The 16,711-nt window shown below is 41.7% G+C and overlaps 73 pseudogenes; all 73 read left to right on the forward strand.

Moving 5' to 3' along the window:
- Window positions 1-16: 16 nt before the first annotated feature.
- On the forward strand, window positions 17-135 carry LOC142705461 (5S ribosomal RNA; annotated as a pseudogene).
- Window positions 136-388: 253 nt separating this feature from the next.
- On the forward strand, window positions 389-507 carry LOC142705714 (5S ribosomal RNA; annotated as a pseudogene).
- Window positions 508-574: 67 nt separating this feature from the next.
- Window positions 575-693, forward strand: LOC142704888 (5S ribosomal RNA; annotated as a pseudogene).
- A 67-nt stretch (window positions 694-760) lies between these two features.
- On the forward strand, window positions 761-879 carry LOC142704917 (5S ribosomal RNA; annotated as a pseudogene).
- A 253-nt stretch (window positions 880-1,132) lies between these two features.
- LOC142705016 (5S ribosomal RNA) lies at window positions 1,133-1,251 on the forward strand (annotated as a pseudogene).
- Window positions 1,252-1,318: 67 nt separating this feature from the next.
- Window positions 1,319-1,437, forward strand: LOC142705483 (5S ribosomal RNA; annotated as a pseudogene).
- A 240-nt stretch (window positions 1,438-1,677) lies between these two features.
- Window positions 1,678-1,796, forward strand: LOC142705412 (5S ribosomal RNA; annotated as a pseudogene).
- A 67-nt stretch (window positions 1,797-1,863) lies between these two features.
- LOC142705449 (5S ribosomal RNA) lies at window positions 1,864-1,982 on the forward strand (annotated as a pseudogene).
- Window positions 1,983-2,049: 67 nt separating this feature from the next.
- LOC142705213 (5S ribosomal RNA) lies at window positions 2,050-2,168 on the forward strand (annotated as a pseudogene).
- A 67-nt stretch (window positions 2,169-2,235) lies between these two features.
- Window positions 2,236-2,354, forward strand: LOC142704930 (5S ribosomal RNA; annotated as a pseudogene).
- Window positions 2,355-2,607: 253 nt separating this feature from the next.
- LOC142705297 (5S ribosomal RNA) lies at window positions 2,608-2,726 on the forward strand (annotated as a pseudogene).
- Window positions 2,727-2,793: 67 nt separating this feature from the next.
- Window positions 2,794-2,912, forward strand: LOC142705214 (5S ribosomal RNA; annotated as a pseudogene).
- Window positions 2,913-2,979: 67 nt separating this feature from the next.
- Window positions 2,980-3,098, forward strand: LOC142705651 (5S ribosomal RNA; annotated as a pseudogene).
- Window positions 3,099-3,165: 67 nt separating this feature from the next.
- LOC142705215 (5S ribosomal RNA) lies at window positions 3,166-3,284 on the forward strand (annotated as a pseudogene).
- Window positions 3,285-3,510: 226 nt separating this feature from the next.
- On the forward strand, window positions 3,511-3,629 carry LOC142705582 (5S ribosomal RNA; annotated as a pseudogene).
- Window positions 3,630-3,696: 67 nt separating this feature from the next.
- On the forward strand, window positions 3,697-3,816 carry LOC142705203 (5S ribosomal RNA; annotated as a pseudogene).
- Window positions 3,817-3,883: 67 nt separating this feature from the next.
- LOC142705216 (5S ribosomal RNA) lies at window positions 3,884-4,002 on the forward strand (annotated as a pseudogene).
- Window positions 4,003-4,069: 67 nt separating this feature from the next.
- Window positions 4,070-4,188, forward strand: LOC142705656 (5S ribosomal RNA; annotated as a pseudogene).
- Window positions 4,189-4,255: 67 nt separating this feature from the next.
- On the forward strand, window positions 4,256-4,374 carry LOC142705385 (5S ribosomal RNA; annotated as a pseudogene).
- Window positions 4,375-4,627: 253 nt separating this feature from the next.
- LOC142705388 (5S ribosomal RNA) lies at window positions 4,628-4,746 on the forward strand (annotated as a pseudogene).
- A 67-nt stretch (window positions 4,747-4,813) lies between these two features.
- On the forward strand, window positions 4,814-4,932 carry LOC142705083 (5S ribosomal RNA; annotated as a pseudogene).
- Window positions 4,933-4,999: 67 nt separating this feature from the next.
- LOC142705583 (5S ribosomal RNA) lies at window positions 5,000-5,118 on the forward strand (annotated as a pseudogene).
- Window positions 5,119-5,185: 67 nt separating this feature from the next.
- On the forward strand, window positions 5,186-5,304 carry LOC142705604 (5S ribosomal RNA; annotated as a pseudogene).
- A 67-nt stretch (window positions 5,305-5,371) lies between these two features.
- LOC142705717 (5S ribosomal RNA) lies at window positions 5,372-5,490 on the forward strand (annotated as a pseudogene).
- A 67-nt stretch (window positions 5,491-5,557) lies between these two features.
- LOC142705584 (5S ribosomal RNA) lies at window positions 5,558-5,676 on the forward strand (annotated as a pseudogene).
- A 67-nt stretch (window positions 5,677-5,743) lies between these two features.
- LOC142705080 (5S ribosomal RNA) lies at window positions 5,744-5,862 on the forward strand (annotated as a pseudogene).
- Window positions 5,863-5,929: 67 nt separating this feature from the next.
- LOC142705477 (5S ribosomal RNA) lies at window positions 5,930-6,048 on the forward strand (annotated as a pseudogene).
- A 67-nt stretch (window positions 6,049-6,115) lies between these two features.
- On the forward strand, window positions 6,116-6,234 carry LOC142704988 (5S ribosomal RNA; annotated as a pseudogene).
- A 67-nt stretch (window positions 6,235-6,301) lies between these two features.
- Window positions 6,302-6,420, forward strand: LOC142705144 (5S ribosomal RNA; annotated as a pseudogene).
- A 67-nt stretch (window positions 6,421-6,487) lies between these two features.
- Window positions 6,488-6,606, forward strand: LOC142705140 (5S ribosomal RNA; annotated as a pseudogene).
- Window positions 6,607-6,859: 253 nt separating this feature from the next.
- On the forward strand, window positions 6,860-6,978 carry LOC142705410 (5S ribosomal RNA; annotated as a pseudogene).
- Window positions 6,979-7,045: 67 nt separating this feature from the next.
- Window positions 7,046-7,164, forward strand: LOC142705132 (5S ribosomal RNA; annotated as a pseudogene).
- A 68-nt stretch (window positions 7,165-7,232) lies between these two features.
- LOC142705432 (5S ribosomal RNA) lies at window positions 7,233-7,351 on the forward strand (annotated as a pseudogene).
- Window positions 7,352-7,418: 67 nt separating this feature from the next.
- On the forward strand, window positions 7,419-7,537 carry LOC142705586 (5S ribosomal RNA; annotated as a pseudogene).
- Window positions 7,538-7,604: 67 nt separating this feature from the next.
- Window positions 7,605-7,723, forward strand: LOC142705450 (5S ribosomal RNA; annotated as a pseudogene).
- A 253-nt stretch (window positions 7,724-7,976) lies between these two features.
- Window positions 7,977-8,095, forward strand: LOC142705636 (5S ribosomal RNA; annotated as a pseudogene).
- Window positions 8,096-8,162: 67 nt separating this feature from the next.
- On the forward strand, window positions 8,163-8,281 carry LOC142704951 (5S ribosomal RNA; annotated as a pseudogene).
- Window positions 8,282-8,348: 67 nt separating this feature from the next.
- LOC142705180 (5S ribosomal RNA) lies at window positions 8,349-8,468 on the forward strand (annotated as a pseudogene).
- Window positions 8,469-8,535: 67 nt separating this feature from the next.
- On the forward strand, window positions 8,536-8,654 carry LOC142705605 (5S ribosomal RNA; annotated as a pseudogene).
- Window positions 8,655-8,721: 67 nt separating this feature from the next.
- On the forward strand, window positions 8,722-8,840 carry LOC142704937 (5S ribosomal RNA; annotated as a pseudogene).
- Window positions 8,841-8,907: 67 nt separating this feature from the next.
- On the forward strand, window positions 8,908-9,026 carry LOC142705393 (5S ribosomal RNA; annotated as a pseudogene).
- Window positions 9,027-9,093: 67 nt separating this feature from the next.
- LOC142704921 (5S ribosomal RNA) lies at window positions 9,094-9,212 on the forward strand (annotated as a pseudogene).
- Window positions 9,213-9,279: 67 nt separating this feature from the next.
- On the forward strand, window positions 9,280-9,398 carry LOC142705663 (5S ribosomal RNA; annotated as a pseudogene).
- A 67-nt stretch (window positions 9,399-9,465) lies between these two features.
- Window positions 9,466-9,584, forward strand: LOC142704875 (5S ribosomal RNA; annotated as a pseudogene).
- A 67-nt stretch (window positions 9,585-9,651) lies between these two features.
- On the forward strand, window positions 9,652-9,770 carry LOC142705452 (5S ribosomal RNA; annotated as a pseudogene).
- Window positions 9,771-9,837: 67 nt separating this feature from the next.
- Window positions 9,838-9,956, forward strand: LOC142705081 (5S ribosomal RNA; annotated as a pseudogene).
- Window positions 9,957-10,023: 67 nt separating this feature from the next.
- Window positions 10,024-10,142, forward strand: LOC142705473 (5S ribosomal RNA; annotated as a pseudogene).
- A 67-nt stretch (window positions 10,143-10,209) lies between these two features.
- Window positions 10,210-10,328, forward strand: LOC142705133 (5S ribosomal RNA; annotated as a pseudogene).
- A 68-nt stretch (window positions 10,329-10,396) lies between these two features.
- LOC142705401 (5S ribosomal RNA) lies at window positions 10,397-10,515 on the forward strand (annotated as a pseudogene).
- A 67-nt stretch (window positions 10,516-10,582) lies between these two features.
- On the forward strand, window positions 10,583-10,701 carry LOC142705553 (5S ribosomal RNA; annotated as a pseudogene).
- A 67-nt stretch (window positions 10,702-10,768) lies between these two features.
- LOC142705621 (5S ribosomal RNA) lies at window positions 10,769-10,887 on the forward strand (annotated as a pseudogene).
- Window positions 10,888-10,954: 67 nt separating this feature from the next.
- Window positions 10,955-11,073, forward strand: LOC142705460 (5S ribosomal RNA; annotated as a pseudogene).
- A 438-nt stretch (window positions 11,074-11,511) lies between these two features.
- Window positions 11,512-11,630, forward strand: LOC142705430 (5S ribosomal RNA; annotated as a pseudogene).
- Window positions 11,631-12,255: 625 nt separating this feature from the next.
- LOC142705517 (5S ribosomal RNA) lies at window positions 12,256-12,374 on the forward strand (annotated as a pseudogene).
- A 67-nt stretch (window positions 12,375-12,441) lies between these two features.
- Window positions 12,442-12,560, forward strand: LOC142705703 (5S ribosomal RNA; annotated as a pseudogene).
- Window positions 12,561-12,627: 67 nt separating this feature from the next.
- On the forward strand, window positions 12,628-12,746 carry LOC142705037 (5S ribosomal RNA; annotated as a pseudogene).
- A 67-nt stretch (window positions 12,747-12,813) lies between these two features.
- Window positions 12,814-12,932, forward strand: LOC142704900 (5S ribosomal RNA; annotated as a pseudogene).
- Window positions 12,933-12,999: 67 nt separating this feature from the next.
- On the forward strand, window positions 13,000-13,118 carry LOC142704964 (5S ribosomal RNA; annotated as a pseudogene).
- A 67-nt stretch (window positions 13,119-13,185) lies between these two features.
- Window positions 13,186-13,304, forward strand: LOC142705513 (5S ribosomal RNA; annotated as a pseudogene).
- A 67-nt stretch (window positions 13,305-13,371) lies between these two features.
- On the forward strand, window positions 13,372-13,490 carry LOC142704998 (5S ribosomal RNA; annotated as a pseudogene).
- Window positions 13,491-13,557: 67 nt separating this feature from the next.
- Window positions 13,558-13,676, forward strand: LOC142705710 (5S ribosomal RNA; annotated as a pseudogene).
- A 67-nt stretch (window positions 13,677-13,743) lies between these two features.
- LOC142704976 (5S ribosomal RNA) lies at window positions 13,744-13,862 on the forward strand (annotated as a pseudogene).
- Window positions 13,863-13,929: 67 nt separating this feature from the next.
- Window positions 13,930-14,048, forward strand: LOC142705116 (5S ribosomal RNA; annotated as a pseudogene).
- Window positions 14,049-14,115: 67 nt separating this feature from the next.
- Window positions 14,116-14,234, forward strand: LOC142705129 (5S ribosomal RNA; annotated as a pseudogene).
- A 67-nt stretch (window positions 14,235-14,301) lies between these two features.
- Window positions 14,302-14,420, forward strand: LOC142705091 (5S ribosomal RNA; annotated as a pseudogene).
- Window positions 14,421-14,487: 67 nt separating this feature from the next.
- LOC142704876 (5S ribosomal RNA) lies at window positions 14,488-14,606 on the forward strand (annotated as a pseudogene).
- A 67-nt stretch (window positions 14,607-14,673) lies between these two features.
- LOC142705094 (5S ribosomal RNA) lies at window positions 14,674-14,792 on the forward strand (annotated as a pseudogene).
- Window positions 14,793-14,859: 67 nt separating this feature from the next.
- Window positions 14,860-14,978, forward strand: LOC142704884 (5S ribosomal RNA; annotated as a pseudogene).
- A 253-nt stretch (window positions 14,979-15,231) lies between these two features.
- On the forward strand, window positions 15,232-15,350 carry LOC142705183 (5S ribosomal RNA; annotated as a pseudogene).
- A 67-nt stretch (window positions 15,351-15,417) lies between these two features.
- On the forward strand, window positions 15,418-15,536 carry LOC142705538 (5S ribosomal RNA; annotated as a pseudogene).
- A 439-nt stretch (window positions 15,537-15,975) lies between these two features.
- On the forward strand, window positions 15,976-16,094 carry LOC142705684 (5S ribosomal RNA; annotated as a pseudogene).
- Window positions 16,095-16,161: 67 nt separating this feature from the next.
- LOC142705416 (5S ribosomal RNA) lies at window positions 16,162-16,280 on the forward strand (annotated as a pseudogene).
- A 67-nt stretch (window positions 16,281-16,347) lies between these two features.
- Window positions 16,348-16,466, forward strand: LOC142705218 (5S ribosomal RNA; annotated as a pseudogene).
- The last annotated feature ends 245 nt before the right edge of the window (window positions 16,467-16,711 follow it).

A 16,711-nucleotide genomic window follows, 5' to 3' on the forward strand; every position in this document is an offset into this window, starting at 1 on the left:
GATTAAAGCATTTAACGTCAATGGCCATTCTAAGCTGAATGTGCCTGCTCTCGTCAGAACGCAGAAGTTACATAGCTTAAGTCCTCGCTAGTACCAGTGTGGGAGACTGTCTGGGAAGCTGTGGTGCTGTTGACTTTTTATTATGTCGTTTAGATTTTGTTTCACAATCGATTAAAAAGGACTATGGATTAAAGCATTTAATGTCAATGGCCATTCTAAGCTGAATGTGCCTGCTCTTGTCAAATCACAGAAGTTACACAGGTTAAGGCCTCGCTAGTACCAGTGTGGGAGACTGTGTGGGAATCCGTGGTGCGGTTGACAATTTATTATGTGGTTTAGATTTTGTTTCACAATCGATTAAAAAGGACTATGGATTAAAGCATTTAATGTCAATGGCCATTCTAAGCTGAATGTCCCTGCTCTCGTCAGATCGCTGAAGTTACACAGCTTAAGGCCTCGCCAGTACCAGTGTGGGAGACTGTCTGGGAATCCGTGGTGCTGTGGACTTTTTATTATGTCGTTTAGATTTTGTTTCACAATCGATTAAAAAGGACTATGGATTAAAGCATTTAATGTCAATGGCCATTCTAAGCTGAATGTGCCTGCTCTCGTCAGATCACAGAAGTTACACAGCTTAAGGCCTCGCTAGTACCAGTGTGGGAGACTGTCTGGGAATCTGTGGTGCGGTTGACTTTTTATTATGTTGTTTAGATTTTGTTTCACAATAGATTAAATAGGACTATGGATTAAAGCCTTTAATGTCAATGGCCATTCTAAACTGAATGTCCCTGCTCTCGTCAGATCGCAGAAGTTACACAGCTTAAGGCCTCGCTAGTACCAGTGTGGGAGACTGTCTGGGAATCTGTGGTGCGGTTGACTTTTTATTATGTTGTTTAGATTTTGTTTCACAGTAGATTAAATAGGACTATGGATTAAAGCATTTAATGTCAATGGCCATTCTAAGCTGAATGTGCCTGCTCTCGTAAGATCGCAGAAGTTACACAGCTTAACACCTCGCTAGTACCAGTGTGTGAGACTGTCTGGGAATCCGTGGTGCGGTTTACTTTTTATTATGTCGTTTAGATTTTGTTTCACAATAGATTAAAAAGGACTATGGATTAAAGCATTTAATGTCAATGGCCATTCTAAGCTGAATGTGCCTGCTCTTGTCAGATCGTAGAAGTTACACAGCTTAAGGCCTCGCTAGTACCAGTGTGGGAGACTGTCTGGGAATCCGTGGTGCGGTTGACTTTTTATTATGTCGTTTAGATTTTGTTTCACAATAGATTAAAAAGGACAATGGATTAAAGCATTTAATGTCAATGGCCGTTCTAAGCTGAATGTGCCTGCTCTCGTCAGATCGCAGAAGTTACACAGCTTAAGGCCTCGCTAGTACCAGTGTGGGAGACTGTCTGGGAATCCGTGGTGCGGTTGACTTTTTATTATGTCGTTTAGATTATGTTTCACAATAGATTAAATAGGACTATGGATTAAAGCATTTAACGTCAATAGCCATTCTAAGCTGAATGTAGAACGCAGAAGTTACACAGCTTAAGGCCTCGCTAGTACCAGTGTGGGAGACTGTCTGGGAATCCGTGGTGCGGTTTACTTTTTATTATGTCGTTTAGATTTTGTTTCACAATAGATTAAAAAGGACTATGGATTAAAGCATTTATCGTCAATGGCCATTCTAAGCTGAGTGTGCCTGCTCTCGTCAGATCGCAGAAGTTACACAGCTTAAGGCCTCGCTAGTACCAGTGTGGGAGACTGTCTGGGAATCCGTGGTGCGGTTGACTTTTTATTATGTCGTTTAGATTTTGTTTCACAATCGATTAAAAAGGACTATGGATTAAAGCATTTAATGTCAATGGCCATTCTAAGCTGAATGTGCCTGCTCTCGTCAGATCGCAGAAGTTACACAGCTTAAGGCCTCGCTAGTACCAGTGTGGGAGACTGTCTGGGAATCCGTGGTGCGGTTGCCTTTTTATTATGTCATTTAGATTTTGTTTCATAATCGATTAAAAAGGACTATGGATTAAAGCATTTCATGTCAATGGCCATTCTAAGCTGAATGTGCCTGCTCTCGTCAGATCGCAGAAGTTACACAGCTTAAGGCCTCGCTAGTACCAGTGTGGGAGACTGTCTGGGAATCCGTGGTGCGGTTGACTTTTTATTATGTCGTTTAGATTTTGTTTCACAATAGATTAAATAGGACTATGGATTAAAGCATTTAACATCAATGGCCATTCTAAGCTGAATGTGCCTGCTCTCGTCAGATCGCAGAAGTTACACAGCTTAAGGCCTCGCTAGTACAAGTGTGGGAGACTGTCTGGGAATCCGAGGTGCGGTTGAATTTTTATTATGTCGTTTAGATTTTGTTTCACAATCGATTAAAAAGGACTATGGATTAAAGCATTTAATGTCAATGGCCATTCTAAACTGAATGTCCCTGCTCTCGTCAGATCGCAGAAGTTACACAGCTTAACGCCTCCCTAGTACCAGTGTGGGAGACAGTCTGGGAATCCGTGGTGCGGTTGACTTTTTATTATGTCGTTTAGATTTTTTTTCACAATAGATTAAATAGGACTATGGATTAAATCATTTAACGTCAATGGCCATTCTAAGCTGAATGTGCCTGCTCTCGTTAGATCGCAGAAGTTACACAGCTTAAGGCCTCGCTAGTACCAGTGTGGGAGACTGTCTGGGAATCCGTGGTGCGGTTGACTTTTTATTATGTCGTTTAGATTTTGTTTCACAATCGATTAAAAAGGACTATGGATTAAAGCATTTAATGTCAATGGCCATTCTAAGCTGAATGTGCCTGCTCTCGTCAGATCGCAGAAGTTACACAGCTTAAGGCCTCGCTAGTACCAGTGTGGGAGACTGTCTGGGAATCCGTGGTGCGGTTGACTTTTTATTATGTCGTTTAGATTTTGTTTCACAATAGATTAAATAGGACTATGGATTAAAGCATTTAACGTCAATGTCCATTCTGAGCTGAATGTGCCTGCTCTCGTCAGATCGCAGAAGTTACACAGCTTAAGGCCTCGCTAGTACCAGTGTGGGAGACTGTCTGGGAATCCGTGGTGCGGTTGACTTTTTATTATGTCGTTTAGATTTTGTTTCACAATCGATTAAAAAGGACTATGGATTAAAGCATTTAATGTCAATGGCCATTCTAAGCTGAATGTGCCTGCTCTCGTCAGATCGCAGAAGTTACACAGCTTAAGGCCTCGCTAGTACCAGTGTGGGAGACTGTCTGGGAATCCGTGGTGCGGTTGACTTTTTATTATGTCGTTTAGATTTTGTTTCACAATCGATTAAAAAGGACTATGGATTAAAGCATTTAAAGTCAATGGCCATTCTAAGCTGAATGTGCCTGCTCTCGTTAGATCGCAGAAGTTACACAGCTTAACGCCTCGCTAGTACCAGTGTGGGAGACTTTTTATTATGTCGTTTAGATTTTGTTTCACAATAGATTAAATAGGACTATGGATTAAAGCATTTAACGTCAATGGCCATTCTAAGCTGAATGTGCCTGCTCTCGTCCGAACGCAGAAGTTACACAGCTTAAGGCCTCGCTAGTACCAGTGTGGGAGACTGTCTGGGAATCTGTGGTGCGGTTGAGTTTTTATTATGTCGTTTAGATTTTGTTTCACAATCGATTAAAAAGGACTATGTATTAAAGCCTTTAATGTCAATGGCCATGCTAAGCTGAATGTCCCTGCTCTCGTCAGATCGCAGAAGTTACACAGCTTAAGGCCTCGCTGGTTACCAGTGTGGGAGACTGTCTGGGAATCCGTGGTGCGGTTGACTTTTTATTATGTCGTTTAGATTTTGTTTCACAATCGATTAAAAAGGACTATGGATTAAAGCATTTAATGTCAATGGCCATTCTAAGCTGAATGTGCCTGCTCTCGTCAGATCGCAGAAGTTACACAGCTTAAGGCCTCGCTAGTACCAGTGTGGGAGACTGTCTGGGAATCCGTGGTGCGGTTGACTTTTTATTATGTCGTTTAGATTTTGTTTCACAATAGATTAAATAGGACTATGGATTAAAGCATTTAACGTCAATGGCCATTCTAAGCTGAATGTGCCTGCTCTCGTCAGATCGCAGAAGTTACACAGCTTAAGGCCTCGCTAGTACCAGTGTGGGAGACTGTCTGGGAATCCGTGGTTCGGTTGACTTTTTATTATGTCGTTTAGATTTTGTTTCACAATCGATTAAAAAGGACTATGGATTAAAGCATTTAATGTCAATGGCCATTCTAAGCTGAATGTGCCTGCTCTCGTCAGATCGCAGAAGTTACACAGCTTAAGGCCTCGCTAGTACTAGTGTGGGAGACTGTCTGGGAATCCGTGGTGCGGTTGCCTTTTTATTATGTCATTTAGATTTTGTTTCACAATCGATTAAAAAGGACTATGGATTAAAGCATTTCATGTCAATGGCCATTCTAAGCTGAATGTGCCTGCTCTCGTCAGATCGCAGAAGTTACACAGCTTAAGGCCTCGCTAGTACCAGTGTGGGAGACTGTCTCGGAATCCGTTGTGCGGTTGAATTTTTATTATGTCGTTTAGATTTTGTTTCACAATCGATTAAAAAGGACTATGGATTAAAGCCTTTAATGTCAATGGCCATTCTAAGCTGAATGTCCCTGCTCTCGTCAGATCGCAGAAGTTACACAGCTTAAGGCCTCGCTAGTACCAGTGTGGGAGACTGTCTGGGAATCTGTGGTGCTGTTGACTTTTTATTATGTCGTTTAGATTTTGTTTCACAATCGATTAAAAAGGACTATGGATTAAAGCATTTAATGTCAATGGCCATTCTAAGCTGAATGTCCCTGCTCTCGTTAGATCGCAGAAGTTACACAGCTTAACGCCTCGCTAGTACCAGTGTGGGAGACTGTCTGGGAATCCGTGGTGCGGTTGACTATTTATTATGTCGTTTAGATTTTGTTTCACAATAGATTAAATAGGACTATGGATTAAAGCATTTAACGTCAATGGCCATTCTAAGCTGAATGTGCCTGCTCTCGTCCGAACGCAGAAGTTACACAGCTTAAGGCCTCGCTAGTACCAGTGTGGGAGACTGTCTGGGAATCTGTGGTGCGGTTGAGTTTTTATTATGTCGTTTAGATTTTGTTTCACAATCGATTAAAAAGGACTATGTATTAAAGCCTTTAATGTCAATGGCCATTCTAAGCTGAATGTCCCTGCTCTCGTCAGATCGCAGAAGTTACACAGCTTAAGGCCTCGCTGGTACCAGTGTGGGAGACTGTCTGGGAATCCGTGGTGCGGTTGACTTTTTATTATGTCGTTTAGATTTTGTTTCACAATCGATTAAAAAGGACTATGGATTAAAGCATTTAACGTCAATGGCCATTCTAAGCTGAATGTGCCTGCTCTCGTCAGAACGCAGAAGTTACATAGCTTAAGTCCTCGCTAGTACCAGTGTGGGAGACTGTCTGGGAATCCGTGGTGCGGTTGACTTTTTATTATGTTGTTTAGATTTTGTTTCACAATAGATTAAATAGGACTATGGATTAAGGCGTTTAACGTCAATGGCCATTCTAAGCTGAATGTGCCTGCTCTCGTCCGAACGCAGAAGTTACACAGCTTAAGGCCTCGCTAGTACCAGTGTGGGAGACTGTCTGGGAATCTGTGGTGCGGTTGAGTTTTTATTATGTCGTTTAGATTTTGTTTCACAATCGATTAAAAAGGACTATGGATTAAAGACTTTAATGTCAATGGCCATTCTAAGCTGAATGTCCCTGCTCTTGTCAGATCGCAGAAGTTACACAGCTTAAGGCCTCGATGGTACCAGTGTGGGAGACTGTCTGGGAATGCGTGGTGCGGTTGACTTTTTATTATGTTGTTTAGATTTTGTTTCACAATAGATTAAATAGGACTATGGATTAAGGCTTTTAATGTCAATGGCCATTCTAAGCTGAATGTACCTGCTCTCGTCAGATCGCAGAAGTTACACAGCTTAAGCCCTCGCTAGTACCAGTGTGGGAGACTGTCTGGGAATCCGTGGTGCGGTTGACTTTTTATTATGTCGTTTAGATTTTGTTTCACAATCGTTTAAAAAGGACTATGGATTAAAGCATTTAATGTCAATGGCCATTCTAAGCTGAATGTGCCTGCTCTCGTTAGATCGCAGAAGTTACACAGCTTAACGCCTCGCTAGTACCAGTGTGGGTGACTGTCTGGGAATCCGTGGTGCGGTTGACATTTTATTATGTCGTTTAGATTTTGTTTCACAATCGATTAAAAAGGACTATGGATTAAAGCATTTAATGTCAATGGCCATTCTAAGCTGAATGTCCCTGCTCTCGTCAGATCGCAGAAATTACACAGCTTAAGCCCTCGCTAGTACCAGTGTGGGAGACTGTCTGGGAATCCGTGGTGAGGTTGACTTTTTATTATGTCGTTTAGATTTTGTTTCACAATCGATTAAAAAGGACTATGGATTAAAGCATTTAATGTCAATGGCCAATCTAAGTTTAATGTGCCTGCTCTCGTCAGAACGCAGAAGTTACACAGCTTAAGCCCTCGCTAGTACCAGTGTGGGAGACTGTCTGGGAATCCGTGGTGCGGTTGACTTTTTATTATGTCGTTTAGATTTTGTTTCACAATAGATTAAATAGGACTATGGATTAAAGCATTTAACGTCAATGGTCATTCTAAGCTGAATGTGCCTGCTCTAGTCAGAACGCAGAAGTTACACAGCTTAAGGCCTCGCTAGTACCAGTGTGGGAGACTGTCTGGGAATCCGTGTTGCGGTTGAATTTTTATTATGTCGTTTAGATTTTGTTTCACAATCGATTAAAAAGGACTATGGATTAAAGAATTTAATGTCAATGGCCATTCTAAGCTGAATGTCCCTGCTCTCGTCAGATCGCAGAAGTTACACAGCTTAAGGCCTCGCTAGTACCAGTGTGGGAGACTGTTTGGGAATCCGTGGTGCAGTTGACTTTTTATTATGTTGTTTAGATTTTGTTTCACAATAGATTAAATAGGACTATGGATTAAGGCTTTTAACGTCAATGGCCATTCTAAGCTGAATGTGCCTGCTCTCGTCAGATCGCAGAAGTTACACAGCTTAACGCCTCGCTAGTACCAGTGTGGGAGACTGTCTGGGAATCCGTGGTGCGGTTGAATTTTTATTATGTCGTTTAGACTTTGTTTCACAATCGATTAAAAAGGACTATGGATTAGAGACATTTAATGTCAATGGCCATTCTAAGCTGAATGTCCCTGCTCTCGTCAGATCGCAGAAGTTACACAGCTTAAGGCTTCGCTAGTACCAGAGTGGGAGACTGTCTGGGAATCCGTGGTGCGGTTGACTTTTTATTATGTCGTTTAGATTTTGTTTCACAATCGATTAAAAAGGACTATGGATTAACGCATTTAATGTCAATGGCCATTCTAAGCTGAATGTGCCTGCTCTCGTCAGATCGCAGAAGTTACACAACTTAAGGCCTCGCTAGTACCAGTGTGGGAGACTGTCTGGGAATCCGTGGTGCTGTTGACTTTTTATTATGTTGTTTAGATTTTGTTTCACAATCGATTAAAAAGGACTATGGATTAAAGCATTTAATGTCAATGGCCATTCTAAGCTGAATGTGCCTGCTCTCGTCAGATCGCAGAAGTTACACAGCTTAAGGCCTCGCTAGTACCAGTGTGGGAGACTGTCTGGGAATCCGTGGTGCGGTTGCCTTTTTATTATGTCGTTTAGATTTTGTTTCACAATCGATTAAAAAGGACTATGGATTAAAGCATTTAACGTCAATGGCCATTCTAAGCTGAATGTGCCTTCTCTCGTCAGAACGCAGAAGTTACATAGCTTAAGTCCTCGCTAGTACCAGTGTGGGAGACTGTCTGGGAATCCGTGGTGCGGTTGACTTTTTATTATGTCGTTTAGATTTTGTTTCACAATAGATTAAATAGGACTATGGATTAGTGCTTTTAATGTCAATGGCCATTCTAAGCTGAATGTGCCTGCTCTCGTCAGATCGCAGAAGTTACACAGCTTAAGGCTTCGCTAGTACCAGTGTGGGAGACTGTCAGGGAATCCGTGGTGCGGTTGACTTTTTATTATGGCGTTTAGATTTTGATTCACAATCGATTAAAAAGGACTATGGATTAAAGCATTTAAAGTCAATGGCCATTCTAAGCTGAATGTGCCTGCTCTCGTTAGATCGCAGAAGTTACACAGCTTAACGCCTCGCTAGTACTAGTGTGGGAGACTGTCTGGGAATCCGTGGTGCGGTTGACTATTTATTATGTCGTTTAGATTTTGTTTCACAATAGATTAAATAGGACTATGGATTAAAGCATTTAACGTCAATGGCCATTCTAAGCTGAATGTGCCTGCTCTCGTCCGAACGCAGAAGTTACACAGCTTAAGGCCTCGCTAGTACCAGTGTGGGGAGACTGTCTGGGAATCTGTGGTGCGGTTGAGTTTTTATTATGTCGTTTAGATTTTGTTTCACAATCGATTAAAAAGGACTATGTATTAAAGCCTTTAATGTCAATGGCCATTCTAAGCTGAATGTCCCTGCTCTCGTCAGATCGCAGAAGTTACACAGCTTAAGGCCTCGCTGGTACCAGTGTGGGAGACTGTCTGGGAATCCGTGGTGCGGTTGACTTTTTATTATGTCGTTTAGATTTTGTTTCACAATCGATTAAAAAGGACTATGGATTAAAGCATTTAACGTCAATTGCCATTCTAAGCTGAATGTGCCTGCTCTCCTCAGAACGCAGAAGTTACATAGCTTAAGTCCTCGCTAGTACCAGTGTGGGAGACTGTCTGGGAATCCGTGGTGCGGTTGACTTTTTATTATGTTGTTTAGATTTTGTTTCACAATAGATTAAATAGGACTATGGATTAAGGCGTTTAATGTCAATGGCCATTCTAAGCTGAATGTGCCTGCTCTCGTCAGATCGCAGAAGTTACACAGCTTAAGGCCTCACTAGTACCAGTGTGGGAGACTGTCTGGGAATCCGTGGTGCGGTTGGCTTTTTATTATGTCGTTTAGATTTTGTTTCACAATCGATTAAAAAGGACTATGGATTAAAGCATTTAAAGTCAATGGCCATTCTAAGCTGAATGTGCCTGCTCTCGTTAGATCGCAGAAGTTACACAGCTTTACGCCTCGCTAGTACTAGTGTGGGAGACTGTCTGGGAATCCGTGGTGCGGTTGACTTTTTATTATGTCGTTTAGATTTTGTTTCACAATAGATTAAATAGGACTATGGATTAAAGCATTTAACGTCAATGGCCATTCTAAGCTGAATGTGCCTGCTCTCGTCCGAACGCAGAAGTTACACAGCTCAAGGCCTCGCTAGTACCAGTGTGGGAGACTGTCTGGGAATCTGTGGTGCGGTTGAGTTTTTATTATGTCGTTTAGATTTTGTTTCACAATCGATTAAAAAGGACTATGGATTAAAGCATTTAATGTCAATGGCCATTCTAAGCTGAATGTCCCTGCTCTCGTCAGATCGCAGAAATTACACAGCTTAAGGCCTCGCTAGTACCAGTGTGGGAGACTGTCTGGGAATCCGTGGTGAGGTTGACTTTTTATTATGTCGTTTAGATTTTGTTTCACAATCGATTAAAAAGGACTATGGATTAAAGCATTTAATGTCAATGGCCATTCTAAGCTGAATGTGCCTGCTCTCGTCAGATCGCAGAAGTTACACAGCTTAAGGCCTCGCTAGTACCAGTGTGGGAGACTGTCTGGGAATCCGTGGTGCGGTTGCCTTTTTATTATGTCGTTTAGATTTTGTTTCACAATAGATTAAATAGGACTATGGATTAAAGCATTTAACGTCAATGGTCATTCTAAGCTGAACGTGCCTGCTCTAGTCAGAACGCAGAAGTTACACAGCTTAAGGCCTCGCTAGTACCAGTGTGGGAGACTGTCTGGGAATCCGTGGTGCGGTTGAATTTTTATTATGTCGTTTAGATTTTGTTTCACAATCGATTAAAAAGGACTATGGATTAAAGAATTTAATGTCAATGGCCATTCTAAGCTGAATGTCCCTGCTCTCGTCAGATCGCAGAAGTTACACAGCTTAAGGCCTCGCTAGTACTAGTGTGGGAGACTGTCTGGGAATCCGTGGTGTAGTTGACTTTTTATTATGTTGTTTAGATTTTGTTTCACAATAGATTAAATAGGACTATGGATTAAGGCTTTTAACGTCAATGGCCATTCTAAGCTGAATGTGCCTGCTCTCGTCAGATCGCAGAAGTTACACAGCTTAACGCCTCGCTAGTACCAGTGTGGGAGACTGTCTGGGAATCCGTGGTGCGGTTGAATTTTTATTATGTCGTTTAGATTTTGTTTCACAATCGATTAAAAAGGACTATGGATTAGAGGCATTTAATGTCAATGGCCATTCTAAGCTGAATGTGCCTGCTCTCGTCAGATCGCAGAAGTTACACAGCTTAAGGCCTCGCTAGTACCAGAGTGGGAGACTGTCTGGGAATCCGTGGTGCGGTTGACTTTTTATTATGTCGTTTAGATTTTGTTTCACAATCGATTAAAAAGGACTATGGATTAACGTATTTAATGTCAATGGCCATTCTAAGCTGAATGTGCCTGCTCTCGTCAGATCGCAGAAGTTACACAACTTAAGGCCTCGCTAGTACCAGTGTGGGAGACTGTCTGGGAATCCGTGGTGCGGTTGACTTTTTATTATGTCGTTTAGATTTTGTTTCACAATCGATTAAAAAGGACTATGGATTAAAGCATTTAATGTCAATGGTCATTCTAAGCTGAATGTGCCTGCTCTCGTCAGAACGCAGAAATTACACAGCTTAAGGCATCGCTAGTACCAGTGTGGGAGACTGTCTGGGAATCCGTGGTGCGGTTGACTTTTTATTATGTCGTTTAGATTTTGTTTCACAATAGATTAAATAGGACTATGGATTAAAGCATTTAACGTCAATGGCCATTCTAAGCTGAATGTGCCTGCTCTCGTGAGATCGCAGAAGTTACACAGCTTAAGGCCTCGCTAGTACCAGTGTGGGAGACTGTCTGGGAATCCGTGGTGCGGTTGACTTTTTATTATGTCGTTTAGATTTTGTTTCATAATCGATTAAAAGGACTATGGATTAAAGCATTTAAAGTCAATGGCCATTCTAAGCTGAATGTGCCTGCTCTCGTTAGATCGCAGAAGTTACACAGCTTAACGCCTCGCTAGTACCAGTGTGGGAGACTGTCTGGGAATCCGTGGAGCGGTTGAATTTGTATTATGTCGTTTAGATTTTGTTTCACAATCGATTAAAAAGGACTATGGATTAAAGCATTTAATGTCAATGGCCATTCTAAGCTGAATGTCCCTGCTCTCGTCAAATCGCAGAAGTTACACAGCTTAACGCCTCGCTAGTACCAGTGTGGGAGACTGTCTGGGAATCCGTGGTGCGGTTGACTTTTTATTATGTCGTTTAGATTTTGTTTCACAATCGATTAAAAAGGACTATGGATTAAAGCATTTAATGTCAATGGCCATTCTAAGCTGAATGTGCCTGCTCTCATCAGATCGCAGAAGTTACACAGCTTAAGGCCTTGCTAGTACCAGTGTGGGAGGCTGTCTGGGAATCCATGGTGCGGTTGACATTTTATTATGTCGTTTAGAATTTGTTTCACAATCGATTAAAAATAATAATAAACTAAAGCTTTAAAAGTTAATGGCTATTCTTAGGTGTAATGTGCCTTTTCTCGTCAAATCGCAGATCAATAACACTTTAACACCTCGCTAGTAACAGTGTGGGAGACATTCTGGGCTTCCGTGGTGCTGTTGACTTTTTATTATGTCGTTTAGAATTTCTTTCACAATTGTTTAAAAATAAAAATAGACTAAAGCTTTAAAAGTTAATAGCCATTCTAAGCTTAAATGTGCCTTTTCTCGTCAAATCGCAGATATATAACACTTTAAGGCCTCGCTAGTACGAGTGTGAGAGACTGTCTGGGAATCTGAGGTGCGGTTGACTTTTTATTATGTCGTTTAGATTTGTTTCACAATCGATTAAAATGGACTATGGATTAAAGCATTTAATGTCAATGGCCATTCTAAGCTGAATGTGCCTGCTCTCGTCAGATCGCAGAAGTTACACAGCTCAAGGCCTCGCTAGTACGAGTGTGAGAGACTGTCTGGGAATCCGAGGTACGGTTGACTTTTTATTATGTCGTTTAGATTTGTTTCACAATCGATTAAAATGGACTATGGATTAAAGCATGTAATGTCAATGGCCATTCTAAGCTGAATGTGCCTGCTCTCGTCAGATCGCAGAAGTTACACAGCTCAAGGCCTCGCTAGTACCAGTGTGGGACACTGTCTGGGAATCCGTGGTGCGGTTGACTTTTTATTATGTCGTTTAGATTTTGTTTCACAATCGATTAAAAAGGACTATGGATTAAAGCATTTAATGTCAATTGCCATTCTAAGCTGAGTGTGCCTGCCCTCGTCAGATCGCAGAAGTTACACAGCTTAAGGCCTCGCTAGTACCAGTGTGGGAGACTGTCTGGGAATCCGTGGTGCGGTTGACTTTTTATTATGTTGTTTAGATTTTGTTTCGCAATCGATTAAAAAGGACTATGGATTAAAGCATTTATTGTCAATGGCCATTCTAAGCCGAATGTGCCTGCTCTCGTCAGATCGCAGAAGTTTCACAGCTTAAGGCCTCGCTAGTACCAGTGTGGGAGACTGTCTGGGAATTCGTGGTGCGGTTGACTTTTTATTATGTCGTTTAGATTTTGTTTCACAATCGATTAAAAAGGACTATGGATTAAAGCATTTAATGTCAATGGCCATTCTCAGCTGAATGTCCCTGCTCTCGTCTGATCGCAGAAGTTACACAGCTTAAGGCCTCGCTAGTACCAGTGTGGGAGACTGTCTGGGAATCCGTGGTGCGGTTGCCTTTTTATTATGTCGTTTAGATTTTGTTTCACAATCGATTAAAAAGGACTATGGATTAAAGCATTTAAAGTCAATGGCCATTCTAAGCTGAATGTGCCTGCTCTCGTCAGATCGCAGAAGTTACACAGCTTAAGGCCTCGCTAGAACCAGTGTGGGAGACTGTCTGGGAATCCGTGGTGCGGTTGACTTTGTATTATGTCGTTTAGATTTTGTTTCACAATCGATTAAAAAGGACTATGGATTAAAGCATTTAATGTCAATGGCCATTCTAAGCTGAATGTGCCTGCTCTCGTCAGATCGCAGAAGTTACACAGCTTAAGGCCTCGCTAGTACCAGTGTGGGAGACTGTCTGGGAATCCGTGGTGCTGTTGAATTTTTATTATGTCGTTTAGATTTTGTTTCACAATCGATTAAAAAGGACTATGGATTAAAGCATTTAATGTCAATGGCCATTCTAAGCTGAATGTGCCTGCTCTCGTTAGATCGCAGAAGTTACACAGCTTAACGCCTCGCTAGTACCAGTGTGGGAGACTGTCTGGGAATCCGTGGTGCGGTTGACTTTTTATTATGTCGTTTAGATTTTGTTTCACAATAGATTAAATAGGACTATGGATTAAAGGATTTAACGTCAATTGCCATTCTAAGCTGAATGTGCCTGCTCTCGTCAGAACGCAGAAGTTACACAGCTTAAGGCCTCGCTAGTACCAGTGTGGGAGACTGTCTGGGAATTCGTGGTGAGGTTGAATTTTTATTATGTCGTTTAGATTTTGTTTCACAATCGATTAAAAAGGACTATGGATTAAAGCATTTAATGTCAATGGCCATTCTAACCTGAATGTCCCTGTTCTCGTCAGATCGCAGAAGTTACACAGCTTAAGGCCTCGCTAGTACCAGTGTGGGAGACTGTCTGGGAATCCGTGGTGCGGTTGACTTTTTATTATGTCGTTTAGATTTTGTTTCACAATCGATTAAAAAGGACTATGGATTAAAGCATTTAATGTCAATGGCCATTCTAAGCTGAATGTGCCTGCCCTCGTCAGATCGCAGAAGTTACACAGCTTAAGGCCTCGCTAGTACCAGTGTGGGAGACTGTCTTGGAATCCGTGGTGCGGTTGCCTTTTTATTATGTCGTTTAGATTTTGTTTCACAATAGATTAAATAGGACTATGGATTAAAGCATTTAACGTCAATGGCCATTCTAAGCTGAATGTGCCTGCTCTCATCAGAACGCAGAAGTTACACAGCTTAATGCCTCTCTAGTACCAGTGTGGGAGACTGTCTGGGAATCCGTGGTGCGGTTGAGTTTTTATTATGTCGTTTAGATTTTGTTTCACAATCGATTAAAAAGGACTATGGATTAAAGCATTTAATGTCAATGGCCATTCTAAGCAGAATGTCCCTGCTCTCGTCAGTTCGCAGAAGTTACACAGCTTAAGGCCTCGCTAGTACCAGTGTGGGAGACTGTCTGGGAATCCGTGGTGCGGTTGACTGTTTATTATGTCGTTTAGATTTTGTTTCACAATCGATTAAAAAGGACTATGGATTAAAGCATTTAATGTCAATGGCCATTCTAAGCTGAATGTCCCTGCTCTCGTCAGATCGCAGAAGTTACACAGCTTAAGGCCTTGCTAGTACCAGTGTGGGATACTGTCTGGGAATCCGTGGTGCGGTTGACTTTTTATTATGTCGTTTAGATTTTGTTTCACAATCGATTAAAAAGGACTATGGATTAAAGCATTTAATGTCAATGGCCATTCTAAGCTGAATGTCCCTGCTCTCGTCAGAACGCAGAAGTTACACAGCTTAAGGCCTCGCTAGTACCAGTGTGGGAGACTGTCTGGGAATGCGTGGTGAGGTTGAATTTTTATTATGTCGTTTAGATTTTGTTTCACAATCGATTAAAAAGGACTATGGATTAAAGCATTTAATGTCAATGGCCATTCTAAGCTGAATGTCCCTGCTCTCGTCAGATCGCAGAAGTTACACAGCTTAAGGCCTCGCTAGTACCAGTGTGGGAGACTGTCTGGGAATCCATGGTGCGGTTGACTTTTTATTATGTCGTATAGATTTTGTTTCACAATAGATTAAATAGGACTATGGATTAAAGGATTTAACGTCAATGGCCATTCTAAGCTGAATGTGCCTGCTCTCGTCAGATCACAGAAGTTACACAGCTTAAGTCCTCGCTAGTACCAGTGTGGGAGACTGTCTGGGAATCCGTGGTGCGGTTGGATTTTTATTATGTCGTTTAGATTTTGTTTCACAATCGATTAAAAAGGACTATGGATTAAAGCATTTAATGTCAATGGCCATTCTAAGCTGAATGTCCCTACTCTCGTCAGATCGCAGAAGTTACACAGCTTAAGGCCTCGCTAGTACCAGTGTGGGAGACTGTCTGGGAATCCATGGTGCGGTTGACTTTTTATTATGTCGTTTAGATTTTGTTTCACAATCGATTAAAAAGGACTATGGATTAAAGCATTTAATGTCAATGGCCATTCTAAGCTGAATGTGCCTGCTCTCGTCAGATCGCAGAAGTTACACAGCTTAAGGCCTCGCTAGTACCAGTGTGGGAGACTGTCTGGGAATCCGTGGTGCGGTTGAATTTTTATTATGTTGTTTAGATTTTGTTTCACAATCGATTAAAAAGGACTATGGATTAAAGCATTTAATGTTAATGGCCATTCTAAGCTGAATGTGCCTGCTCTCGTTAGATCGCAGAAGTTACACAGCTTAACGCCTCGCTAGTACCAGTGTGGGAGACTGTCTGGGAATCCGTGGTGCGGTTGCCTTTTTATTATGTCGTTTAGATTTTGTTTCACAATCGATTAAAAAGGACTATGGATTAAAGCATTTAATGTTAATGGCCATTCTAAGCTGAATGTGCCTGCTCTCGTTAGATCGCAGAAGTTACACAGCTTAACGCCTCGCTAGTACCGGTGTGGGAGACTGTCTGGGAATCCGTGGTGCGGTTGCCTTTTTATTATGTCGTTTAGATTTTGTTTCACAATCGATTAAAAAGGACTATGGATTAAAGCATTTAATGTCAATGGCCATTCTAAGCTGAATGTCCCTGCTCTCGTCAGATCGCAGAAGTTACACAGCTTAAGGCCTAGCTAGTACCAGTGTGGGAGACTGTCTGGGAATCCGTGGTGCGGTTGACTTTTTATTATGTCGTTTAGATTTTGTTTCACAATCGATTAAAAAGGACTATGGATTAAAGCATTTAATGTCAATGGCCGTTCTAAGCTGAATGTGCCTGCTCTCGTCAGATCGCAGAAGTTACACAGCTTAAGGCCTCGCTAGTACTAGTGTGGGAGACTGTCTGGGAATCCGTGGTGCGGTTGACTTTTTATTATGTCGTTTAGATTTTGTTTCACAATTGATTAAAAAGGACTATGGATTAAAGCATTTAATGTCAATGGCCATTCTAAGCTGAATGTGCCTGCTCTCGTCAGATCGCAGAAGTTACACAGCTTAAGGCCTCGCTAGTACCAGTGTGGGAGACTGTCTGGGAATCCGTGGTGCGGTTGACTTTTTATTATGTCGTTTAGATTTTGTTTCACAATAGATTAAATAGGACTATGGATTAAAGCATTTAACGTCAATGGCCATTCTAAGCTGAATGTGCCTCCTCTCGTCAGAATGCAGAAGTTACACAGCTTAATGCCTCGCTAGTACCAGTGTGGGAGACTGTCTGGGAATCCGTGGTGCGGTTGAATTTTTATTATGTCGTTTAGATTTTGTTTCACAATCGATTAAAAAGGACTATGGATTAAAG

Source organism: Rhinoderma darwinii, unplaced genomic scaffold, assembly GCF_050947455.1.
Source record: "Rhinoderma darwinii isolate aRhiDar2 unplaced genomic scaffold, aRhiDar2.hap1 Scaffold_3387, whole genome shotgun sequence".
Taxonomy (NCBI): Eukaryota; Metazoa; Chordata; class Amphibia; order Anura; family Rhinodermatidae; genus Rhinoderma; species Rhinoderma darwinii.